The sequence below is a fragment of the Phascolarctos cinereus genome, unplaced genomic scaffold (assembly GCF_003287225.1).
Source record: "Phascolarctos cinereus isolate Bilbo 61053 unplaced genomic scaffold, phaCin_HiC Scaffold_1;HRSCAF=81, whole genome shotgun sequence".
NCBI classification, from domain to species: Eukaryota; Metazoa; Chordata; class Mammalia; order Diprotodontia; family Phascolarctidae; genus Phascolarctos; species Phascolarctos cinereus.
Window position 1 is genome coordinate 113,754,322 of NW_027555514.1, and position 12,584 is coordinate 113,766,905.

Genomic DNA, 12,584 nt, shown 5'->3' on the forward strand with positions numbered 1-12,584 from the left:
TCTATAATGGGAAACAAAATGTACATATTGCAGGAAAGAGAGACTTGAGACTTGAGATCAGATAAGATCTAAGCAAGAGGTGGCTGAACCAGGCTGGTTGCTGTCAAGGTAGAGAGAAGGAGGCTAATGTGAGAGATACTGAGACAAAAACAGCATTTAGCAACTGATTTGAACATGTGAGTGAGAAAGAAGAGTCAAGGATGACCCCAAGTTTGTAAACCTGAGTGATGAGGATGACAAAGATCATCCTTGACAATATTAGGAAAAGTCAGAAAGAAGTACATTGAGGGATAAGGATCATGGGTTTTGTTTTGGACATGTGTTTGAGATGCCTAGAGAATATCCACTTAAAAATATCCAAAAAGCAACTGCTGATGTGAGCCTGGAACTCAAGAGAAAGACTAAGATTGGGTATACAGATCTGGGAGACATCTGCAAAGAGATAAGCATTGAACCCACAGGAACTTTGAGGTTTCCAAGTGAGAGAGTACAGAGAAAAAAGAGGAAGGAGCTTGGGAGACAGCCTGGAGGTATACCCAAGGTTTGTAGGCAAAATGTGGGTGATGATCCAGCAATGGAGACTTGAAAGGAGCACACAGGAGAATTAAAAGAGGGCATCCTCACAAAAACTCATCCAGGAGTTTAAGAAGGTTGATAGCCTATCAGGCGAACTTGAGAGGTTGAGAGGATGAGGACTGAGAAAAGGATGTTAGATTTGGCAATTTGGAAGTGCCTCATGGAATCATGTTTCTTGTTTGGGGATACATAAAAAACAAACCCTTTTATTTGTTTCCCCAAGGAGATCGTGTGAGATATTCTTCCATTTAACTATAACTTCTTTTTTGGTTTTTCTTCTATCCGCACTTTGCTATATTATTCCCAACCATTCCATGGCTGAGGAAAAATTTGAAATTATACCCAGACCAAATAATGATCAAGAAATCCAATGAAAAACTACAGTAATGTAGAAACTACAGTTTTTACCTCAAAAACTGTGGCTTCTACCCCCCCCCCAAAAAAAGTCAGCTAAAACTCCCAGACAGTAAGAAAGAGGGATGCCATGAGGGCTGGCACCATTTTAGATAAGCAAGCCAACAGCCTTTCACAGTGACCAGTATGTGGCTCTCTTTCCAGCGGTAGCAGAAGCCAAGAGCTCTTCAGAAAAAGCCCCATGGTGATCAGAAAGCCATAGGGCACACCTTTGGGACATGGAGCAGTAGCATTCAGGCCAATATAGTCTGGGTGCCTACTGGCTCCAAGGTCCTTAGCACTCTGTTCTCAAAGATCCAGGAGGTCTTAATCCTGGGAGATGGAGGTCAGCACAAGGACCTAAAGGACTCAGGGTGGTAAGCAGGGCTGACCGCCTCACCCAGAGTCTGGCCCTGACACAAGGCCCCAGGTCAGAAACTAAAGCTCAAGTGACAAGTGAAAGAGAAGACATGACCTCAACAAATACATTTTTTAAATCATTGGAGATCTAGAGTACCAAAAAGAAAAAGAGAGTAACAATATAACAACTGTAAGAAGACGCCAAGGAAAAAATGGTTTTTCCCACAATAACTACATGAATACCTAGAAAAAAATGAAGTGAGAAATTAAAAATTAAATACAAGAAAGAACTGGAGGAGAATAAATAGCTTACAAGTGAAAATGGCAAATCTTATCTAAATAATATGTTCCCTGAAAACTAGAATAAACCAAAAAGAAATCAACGACTCCATGAGACAAAAAATATTAAAACAAAATCAAAAGATTGAAAAATAGACGATAATGTAAGATATCTGATTAAAAACAACTGACCTGGAAAATAAGTAAATGAAAGATAATTAAAGGCTCATTAGACTTCCTGAAAACTATGATTTTTTATTTTTCAAAAAAGCCTTGACATTGTATTTCAAGAGTCATAAATAAAACTCAGCAAATCTATAAGAATCAAAGAGCAAAGTGAAGATAAAGAAGAATCTACTAGTAGCTTTGTGAAAGAAATACCAACTGGACTGAAGGGGGTGGAGCTAAGATGGCAGAATGAAAGCAGTGACTTGCTTGAGCTCTCCCCGAAACCCTTCCAAATACCTAAAATAAATGGCTCTAAACAAACTCTAAAGCAGCAGATCCCACAAAAAGACAGAGTGAAACAAATTTCCAGCCCAAGACAGCCTGGATGATTGATCAGAAAGGCACATGGAGCCGGGCTGGGAGCGCAGCGACACATGTGTGTGCAGGCCGCAGAGAACCTGGAGCAGGCCTCAGGGGACTGAATCGCAGGCCGCTGTGGAAGTTTCCAGACTTCTTAACCCATGAATGCCAAGGACAACTTAGAAGGTCAGTGGGAAAAATCTGTTTCTGTGGTGAGACAGGAGCTTAGGTCCAAGTCCCAGTTCCCGAGAGTGCAGGGCTCCCCGGGGGCAGCAGCTACTACCTGAGCTTCCTGCCCACAGACTGAGGGGGAATCCAATGGCTGATCAGAGGGAGATTGCAGGGATCTCTTTGCCAGTGCTGAGGCAGGAATCTCTTGCTTTGCCCGTGCTTGGATCTGGGTCATAGTTCTGGATGGCAGTCCTTGGCCTGGTGGAGCTTGTAGTGGCGGTGAAGAGAAAATCCTCCGCACGGTTCCAAGACAGAAAAGAGTTCTTTTGGTCACTTATAGACCAGAGCACAGGCCAGGAAAGGAGTAAACACCTTGCCCCTTATCATAGCACCTTGGAAGAACTGAAAATTTACAGGTCCCTAGAAGTATGTTTGAAAACAGCTGTACAAACCCCTGAAGCTTGGGACGGTACATTCTCCACATTGGAAGCAGACCTCTACCTCAATAAAGAGTTTATAGCTCAAGTAATTGGCTAGGATCATGAGCAAACCTCTCAAGAAGTGTCAGACCATAGAATCTCTTTTTTAGTAACAAAGAAGATCAAAACATACAACCAGAAGAAGACAACAAAGTCAAAGCTCCCACATCGAAAGCCTCCAAGAAAAATATGAATCAGTCCCAGGCCTTGGAAGAGCTCAAAAGGGATTTTGAGAAGCAAGTAAGAGAAGTAGAGGAAAAACTGGAAAGAGAAACGAGAGTGATGCAAGAAAATCATGAAAAACAAGCTTGCTAAAGGAGACCCCCCCAAAAAAAAACTACTGAAGAAAATAACACCTTAAAAAATAGCCTAACCCAAATGGCAAAAGAGTATCAAAAAGCCAATGAGGAGAAGAATGTCTTAAAAAGCAGAATTGGCCAAATGGAAAAGGAAGTCCAAAAGCTTACTGAAGAAAATACTTCCTTAAAAATTAGAATAGAGCAATTGGAAGCTAGTGACTTTATGAGAAATCAAGACACTGTAAAACAAATCCAAAAGAATGAAAAATTAGAAAACAATGTGAAATATCTCATTGGAAAAACAACTGACCTGGAAAATAGATCCAGGAGAGAGAATTTAAAAATTATTGGACTATCTGAAAGCCATGATCAAAAAAAGAGCCTAGACATCATTTTCAAGAAATTATCAAGGAAAACTGCCCTGATATTTTAGAACCAGAGGGCAAAATAGAAATTGAAAGAATCCACCGATATCCTCCTGAAAGAGATCCCCAAAGGAAAACTCCTAGGAATATTGTAGCCAAATTCCAGAGTTCCCAGGTCAAGGAGAAAATATTACAAGCAGTCAGAAAGAAACAATTCAAGTATTGTGGAAACACAATCAGGATAACACAAGATTTAGCAGCTTCTACATTAAGGGACCACAGGGCATGGAATATAATATTTCAGAGGGCAAAGGAGATAGGATTACAACCAAGAATCACCTACCCAGCAAAACTGAGTATAATCCTTCAGGGGAAAAAATGGTCATTCAGTGAAATAGAGAACTTTCAAGCATTCTTGATGAAAAGACCAGTACTAAATAGAAAATTTGACTTTCAAATATAACACTCAAGTGGAACATGAAGAGGTAAACAGGAAAGAGAAATCATAAGAGATTTATTAAGGTTGAACTGTTTACATTCCTGCATGGAAAGATGACATTTATAACTCATGAGACCTTTGTCAGTATTAGGGTAGTTGGAGGGGAAAAAATTATATGTATGAATGTATAGATAGATAGATAGATAGATAGATAGATAGATAGATAGATAGATAGATAGATAGATAGAGATAAATAGATAGAGGGCACAGGGTGAGTTGAAGATGAAGGGGTCATATCTGGAGAATAAAATTAAGGAGTGAGAGGGGATTATACTGGGAGAAGGAGAAAGGGAGAGGTAGAATGGAGTAAATTATCTCACCAAAAAAACAGAAAAGAAAAGGCTCTTACAGTGGAGGGGAAACAGGGGAAGGTGAGAGGGAATGAATGAATCTTATTCTCATAGGATTTGGCTTAAGGAGGGAATAACGTAACACACTCAATTGGGTATGGAAATCTGTCTTACCCTACAGGAAGATAGGAGGAGAAGGGGAAAAGAGAGCAGGGGAATGATAGAGAGTAGGGCAGATTGGGAAAGGGCATAATCAGAAGCAAACACTTCTGAGGAGGGACACAGTCAAAAGAAAGAATAGAATAAATGGGGGGCAGAATAGATTAAGGGAAATAGAGTCAGTTTTTCACAACATGACTACTATGGAAGTGTTTTGCATGGCTGCACATGTATAACCTATATTGAGTTGCTTGCCTTTTCAATGAGGGTTAGTGGGGAGGGAGGAAGGGAGAAAGTCTGGAACCCAGAGTTTAAAAAACACATGTTAAAAAAAAATGTTTTCACATGCAGCTGGGAAATAAAAAATACAGGAAATGGGGTGCAGAAATCTATCCTGCCCTACAGGAAAGTAGAAGAGGAAGGGGATAAGATAAAGCGGGGAGAGATGGAAGGGAGGGCAGACTAGGGGAAAGGACATTCAGAATGTGTGCCATCTTGGGGTGGGGGAGGGGTGAGATGGGGAGAAAATTTGGAACTCAAAATCTTGTGGAAGTAAATGTTGAAAACTAAAAACAAATAAATTTTTAAAAAATAGGTGGAGGAGGGATGAGATGGAAAATGATCATTCAGAACTCAAAGTTTTAGGGAAAAAATTGTTAATTTTTTTATGTCATTGGGAAATATTTAATGAAATAAATAAACATGCATATTAAAAAAAAAAAAGAAAGAAAAGAAATACCAAATGTCATAACCCAAGTCCAGAACTCCTAGGTCCACAAAAGAAGAAAAGTATGTATGTGTATATCTATGTATATTTATCTATCTGTCTGCCTATCTATCTATCTATCTATCTACCTGCCCACCCCAGGACAGAGGGGGCACTATCCCACGTTTCAGGGTTTTTCTGCAGCTAGTTCTGGGAGGGGGGAGGGGGAGTGTATAAGCTTTCGGTTCTTCCAAGAAGGTTATGACCTAAAGAGAGGTGTGTTTACTACTTTCCCGGCCTGTGTTCCACCTGTGAGCGACCATAAGAACTCTTTTCCGCCCTGGAACTGTGACCAAGGTCTCTACTTGCCTTGCTGCCACAAGCTCTGATGTGTTTGTGCTCCTCCTCACCCTGGAACTACAACCCAGATCTGAATATGGAGAACGCAACAGAGTCCTGTGCCCAGTGCCAGCAAAGGGACCCCTGTAATCTCCTTCTGATCAGCTGTACAACCACCTTACCACCTGTGGGCTGAGAGCCCCAGAAGCAGCTGCTGCCACTGTCAATTCAGTCACCCCCAGCGCTGCTAGCCTGCTCTCCACTCTGACACAATACCCTCCAACCCCCCAGCCCCTCCCCTCCCCAGTGTTATACAGCTTTCATGCTAACCTTCTAAGTTGTCTTGGGCTGGAAAATTGTTTCACCCTGTCACTTTGTGGGTTCTACCACTCCAGAATTTGTTTTGACATGTCATTTAAAGTTTGGAAGGGAATTTTGGAGAGCTCAGGTGAGTCCCTGCCTTTTCTCCACCATCTTGGCTCCCCCACCCACCCCAAAAGATTTTAGAATACAATATTCCAAAAGATGTATATATATATAAAATATACACATATATACATATATGTGTGTTAGTATATGAATATGATGAAATATTATTGTGTCATTAAGAAACAATAAATATGAAAAATTTGGAGAAACATGGGAAGAGCATATGCATATGTGTGTGTGTATATAAGCTTGCAACCAAGAATAACTTACCTTGTAAAGCTGATTATAATCCTACAGAGGGGGGGAAAATGGGTTTTCAGGAGTGTACTGGTAAATGTTTAATAACCAACTCTCTGGAAAAAAAAAAGGTATGCAAGACACACTTTTAAATTTAATCTACATTATTAACATTTCCTCCATCACTTTCTTAAGTCTAGACAATCAGCAGAACAATCAAGTGCTGATTTCTATCATTCACAGATTTCCAAGGTGTAAATGCCCACACTGAAAATCGAACAAGTGACTCTCTTGAATTGGTAAGAGTTGGCTCCAGCACACCCTTGCTTTTAATGGAATAGAGGACTTTCAATCATTTCTGATGAAAAAACCAGAGCTGAGCAGGAACTTTGAAATACAAACACAAGAGCCAAGAAAAACCCAGGAAAGTAAGCTTATTAAAGCAATTGAAAGAGGATGTATGATGATGTAGAACCAACATTCTAAGGAGGGCAGAAACAAGTGCCCTCCAGAATATTACTGTCTTCAAAGGGCATTGAGAGACTTATATAAGGAAAACAAAGGACCTGGGGATGGATTGGTTCTATTCTGAGGGTTTAAGAGGAGAAAGAGAAAGGAGAGTAAAAAGAATATCCTAGTGTAGAAAGGAGGAAGAACTTACTATTTCTCAGAATTCAAGGAACAGGAGAACAAGAGCGCACAAAAATAGGGAAAAGGATTGGGGGAGCAATGGTTAACACCATCATCTAATGATGAACTTCTTATCTTAGACAAAGGAGCTTTGAACACACACATATACACACAGTTTGGTAGAGAAATGTCAAACTTAACAGGCAAACAAGAGAAGGGGTGTGTTGAGTGGAAAAATAATAGCAGGAAGGGAATAGTTACAAGCAAAACAAAACTCTTGACCCAAGGAGGGATTAAAAGGGAAAAGAAAACTAGAATATAAGGGAGTATCTATCAATCAGGTAATGGCTGAATAAATTGTGATACATGGATGTTACAAAAATTTATTATGCCATAAATTATTGGAAATAAATGATGAACTTTGTCAAATCCATAAGAATACGAGTCATTCCCCAATTGATAAATAGTCAAAGGATATGAACAGGCAGTTTTCCAATGAAGAAATCAGAACAATTTATAGCCATATGAAAAAATGCTCTAAATCATTATTGATTAGAGAAATGCAAATTAAAACAACCTTGAGATATCATTTTATACCTATCAGGTTGGCTAAAATGATTGAAGGGAAAAGCTACAAATATTGGAGGGGATGTGGATAAATTGGGGGATTAATTCATTGTTGGTGGAATTGTGAACTAATGCAACCATTTTGGAGAACAATCTGAAGTTATGCTCAAAGAGTTATTAAACTGCCTGTACCCTTTGACCCCACAATACCACTACTAGGTCTATTTCCAAAGATGATTAGGGAAAAAGGAAAAGAATCTATATGTTCTAAAATGTTTACAGCAGATCTCTTTGTGGTGGCAAAAAAAAACTGGAAATTACAGGGATGCTCATTAATCGGGGAATGGCTGAGAAAGTTGTGGTACCTGATTAAGATGGAATGCTACTGTGCTATAAGAAATGATGAGCTCAATTATCTTTAAAAAACATGGAAAGACTTACACAAAATAATGAAGAGTGAAATGAGCAGAGCCAAGAGAACACTGTATACAGTAACAGCAATATTGTTTTAAGAATGTCTTTGAGCAAATAAGTCATTTAGACTGTTATAAATATCCAAATTAACTATAAAGGACATATAAAGAAAGAGGTTATCTGAATCCAGAGAAAGAACTGATAAATAGGAGTATGCATAGAATAATTTTACATATATATACATATACATACCTATTTGTGCCTAATGTAGCCATTTCTGGGGTGGAGGGAAAAAAAAGGAAATTTAGATGATAACTTTATTATATATTTAAAAGGAATAGCAAGTTGTACATAATAGATTTGTAGTTTCGTGTACAATCATCTTTTTTTTATTATACTATGTTATGGAAATACTTGTTTTATTCCATAAATTAAAAATAAAATAAATAAATGTTACGAGAAAAAAGAGAGGATTTCAGAGAATCTTAGATAGTATGAACTGAGGAAGAGTGAAGTGAAAGAAAGCAGGAGAACAGTTTATACAAGGACAGCATTGCAAAGAAAAACAGCTTTGAAAGACTTAAGAACTCTGATCAATGAAATTACCAGCCATGTCTCCAGAGGACTTATGATGAAGTATGTTATCCGCAGAGATGCAAAAGAGACATTTTTGCACATGGCAACTATGTAAATTCATTTTGTTTGATGATATTTATTTGACACAAAGGTGCTTTTTTTTTTCAGGGGCAGCTAGGTGGCACAGTGGATAGAGCACGGGTCCTAAAGTCAAGAAGACCTGAGTTCAAATCTGGCCTCAGACACATGATATGCAAGAGCTGTGTGACCCTGGGCAAGTCACTTAACCCCGGGCAAGTCACTTAACCCCAATTGCCTCTCCAAAAAACAAAAAAGTGCTTTTTCCCAATCTTTTTGTTTTTGTTTTTTGTTAGGCGATGGGGTTAAGTGACTTGCCCAGGGTCACACAGCTAGACAATCTTTTGTTTTTTAATTGGAGGTTAGAGTTGGAAGGAAAGGAGGGTAATAATAAGGCCAAAAATAAGGCCATTAAAACAATTTTTAATAAACAGAAGAAAATTCAGAAGGAAACACAAATAAATTTTGAGGTAATGTATGAAATTTATTATATATTTTTTGAAGAAAACAAGTGGTATGAAATGGAGATTTATGGTTTTGCATGTAATCCTTTTTTTGTGTTCTGATATGTAACCTTATTTCCTTTTCTGGCAAGGTTACTAACAAGTAGACCATGGTGGTGCTTCAGATGGAGTTTATCTAGATTTTTGCTAAGCATTTGATAAAAGTATTGCTGCCATTCTTGTGGAAGATATGAAGAGGAAATAGTAATACGACTGATTGTATTCTGAGCTATTGGAATGTTTGGACTCAGAGAGTAATTACTAATGGTTTAATGTCAGCTTCACTAGCGAGAGGCCTCCAGTAGACTGGCTCGGGGATCTCTGCTTAGCTCTGTACTGTTCACAGTTTTATAATAACTTGCATAAAGTCATGCCTTTGCCTTGGCATGATCATCGTTTGATGGGTTTGCACACACAAAGTTAGAGAGAATAACTACCAGACTGAATAACAAAGTCTGCCTCTACAACAGGGGTTCTTAGCCTTGTGTGTGTGTGTGTGTGTGTGTGTGTGTGTGTGTGTTGGACCCCTTTGCAGTCTGATGAAGACTACTCAGAACATTTTAAGTGCATAAAGCAAAATACATAGGACTCCAAAGAAAACCAATGGTTAATCCCCATCCAAGTTCATGGACCCTTTGAAATCTCTCTTCTAAAATGATCTAGACAGAGTTGAGCACCAGGTGGAATCTAATAAGATAAAATTAATTAATGGTTCTTGGATTCAAAATATCCACTTCACAAGAACAAGGTTAGTTAGGTATGCTGGGTTCAGTGGCCTCTGAGTTCACCGTAAGTCCAGAGGAGTGAGAAAGAAGCTTCCAAAGCTAATTTGATCTTGGGCTCAATTAAGAGAAATATAACTCTAATGTAAGGACAAAGAAATAGTAGTCCCCCCTTGGTACTCTTCCCTGGAAAAATGGGGTGGAAATTGCAACAGGGTAAATTTATCCGTGATATCAGAATAAGTTGCCCAAAAGTGGAATGAGTTGCCTCAAGAGTCAGTAGACAGTCCCTGTCCTTGGAGGTTTTAAGTAGAGGCTGGATAACCACTCATTGGGTACATTACAGTGGAGATTTATTTTGGTTAGGAATTAGACTAGATGACCAGTACTTCCAATTCTAAAACTCTATGATTCCATAAAGATCACAAAAACACAGGGGAAAGGATTCATTATTGAGAACAAGCTGTTGAGGAAATTGAGGTATAGGGGGAAAATTGGAACCACATTTTGCCCTAAATGCCTTATTAAATTCCAAATGGATCAATTATCTTAAATATTAAAAATTTGCAAATTAATATTCAGTATATAACAGTTGTGGAGAAGAGGAAAATGTTTAGCTATTCAACAAGTTAAGGGGAATAAAAACATGGATTTGATGGTATAAAAATACTGTTTTTGTAGAAGAGCAATGCGTCCAAAATAAAAAGGAAAGAAACAGAAAGGGGAAAAAAATCTTTGCTATTAACATTTCTGAGAAAAATATGGCATCCAAAATCTACATCAACTTGACAGAAGCATCTTAAGAGTAAGATGCAGGCCCCAATGAATAAATGGTTAAAGTATATAGATAAGTAATTCTCCCCCCAAAAACCATAAATTATCAATAACCACTTAAAAGTTGTTCAATCAATGTAATACACATGCAAACACCTGTCAGGTGCTACATTATAGACTTTAGGGCGGGGGGGGGAGAAGAACTTTAGAATTGTAAACTTCCATGTGGTAGAAGGTATAATTTCCATTCTTGTTGGAGCTATATAATGGTATAATATTTTTAAAAGTCATACGGAATTATCTGATATGAGCTACAAAATCATTCATACCTTTTTTTTACCCAGTCATTATACTGCTAGGATTATATTGTGAGAACAAAACTAAGTGAGGGCATGTGAGAAAGAGCTACTTGTACAAATATGTTGTTAGCAACTGCTCATAATAACAAAAATGCTTGGGGATCAGCTGACCCAATTGTAGTTTAGAACTGTAATGGAGTATTATTGCTCCATAAAGAATAACACATATGAAGATTCACTGCAAAGTAATTCAAAGTGAAGAAAGAAAAAATAAAACTATACACATTAACAACTAAAGGGAGAGAATGATAATAGCAACCAAAAAAAAGTTCTTCCATGAAAATGTAAGTTCAGAAAATGACAAAGAAACAAGTTGTTTGGTTACTTTGTTAGAGTTAATCTACATATTTTATAAATGTTTTTAAAAATTATTAATGATGCAATTTATTGTTACATATCATTTTTTAAAGAGTACTTTGTGTATTTGAAAATTTATCTTTGTTGGTGGTTCCTAAGTTGGTAACAAATAGACAGAAATTTAGGCTGGGGTCAGACTGGAAAAAGTATTGAATGCCTGGCTAAGAATTCCAGACTTCCAGTCTCTGCCTCTAGTATGAAACATGGAGTAATTCCAGAACCCCTGACTAAGACGAGCCTTCTCCACTCCTTCCCAGAGTCAGAAAAGCGTAGAATTGAGTACTTCCACAATGGAAGTATTATGTCTTAAAGATTTTCTCTTTCTTCCCTAAAGTATGATCTCTTGATGTCCTAAAAGGCATAGTATATTAAATCTTTCCATTGGGTTTTATTTGTTTGTTTCTGGTGTGTGTTTGTAGTTTTTTTCTAGCTGTGAAAAGTAGAAGGAAAAAATATAATATCTGCCCCTCAAAGCTGCAGCTTAGAATTTTATAATTTTAAATTCAGCAGCAAAGCAGGCTTCAAAGAGTCAAAGAAACTGAGGGTGAGAAAAGGCTTTAAAGGTTCTTTAATCCATTTGCCTGGGAAGGAATACTTTGCAGAGTTGATGCTGTTCAGTCTTCAAAAAATAATTTTCTTCTATCACCTGGAGACAGAGTCCTTGGAACTCATATCTTCCAAACCAATAGAACCTAGAGGATACCATGACATACGTGCCCAATGAGGCAGCTTAGTTAAAAGAATAGAGCACTGGACTCAGAGGCATGAGAGACCTGCCTTGTGCAGTAGCTAAGGGACCAGTGCCCCCTTAATGTCATTCATCCTCAGTTTTATTATCTGTAAAAGGAGGAAAATAATACATTTGCTATATGTCTTATAGGGTTGTTGAGATAAAATGAGATGATATATGTAAAAGGGGGCAAATATGAGCATCATATCTGTGGCTGGACTTGGAGTGAGGACCGAGTTCTGCCTTGGACATGCACTAATTCTATGACCATGGACAGAGTCATCTGGGATCTGGGAACTCAAAAAACATATATTTGGGAGCAGCTAGGTGGCGCAGTGGATAGAGCACCGGCCCTGAAATCAGGAGGACCTGAGTTCAAATCTGGCCTCAGACCAAACACTTGACACTTACTAGCTGTGTGACCCTGGGCAAGTCACTTAACCCCAATTGTGATATACAGATAGATAGATAGATAGATAGATAGATAGATAGATAGATAGATAGATAGATAGATAGATAGATATAGATATATAGATATATATATTTGGAGAACTATTTCAATAAAATTGGCTTCCTTTATAAGCCTATGTATTTTTATTTATTTAAAAACATTATTCTGGGAAAGGGTCCATAGGCATCATGAGGCTGCCCAAGGAGTCCATGACACAAAAAATGGCTAAGAATCCCTACTAAGAATGTTACAAAAGGTAAAATTTTTACATCAAGAATTCCTTCCGAAAAAAAATTTATGTATGTATATATAGA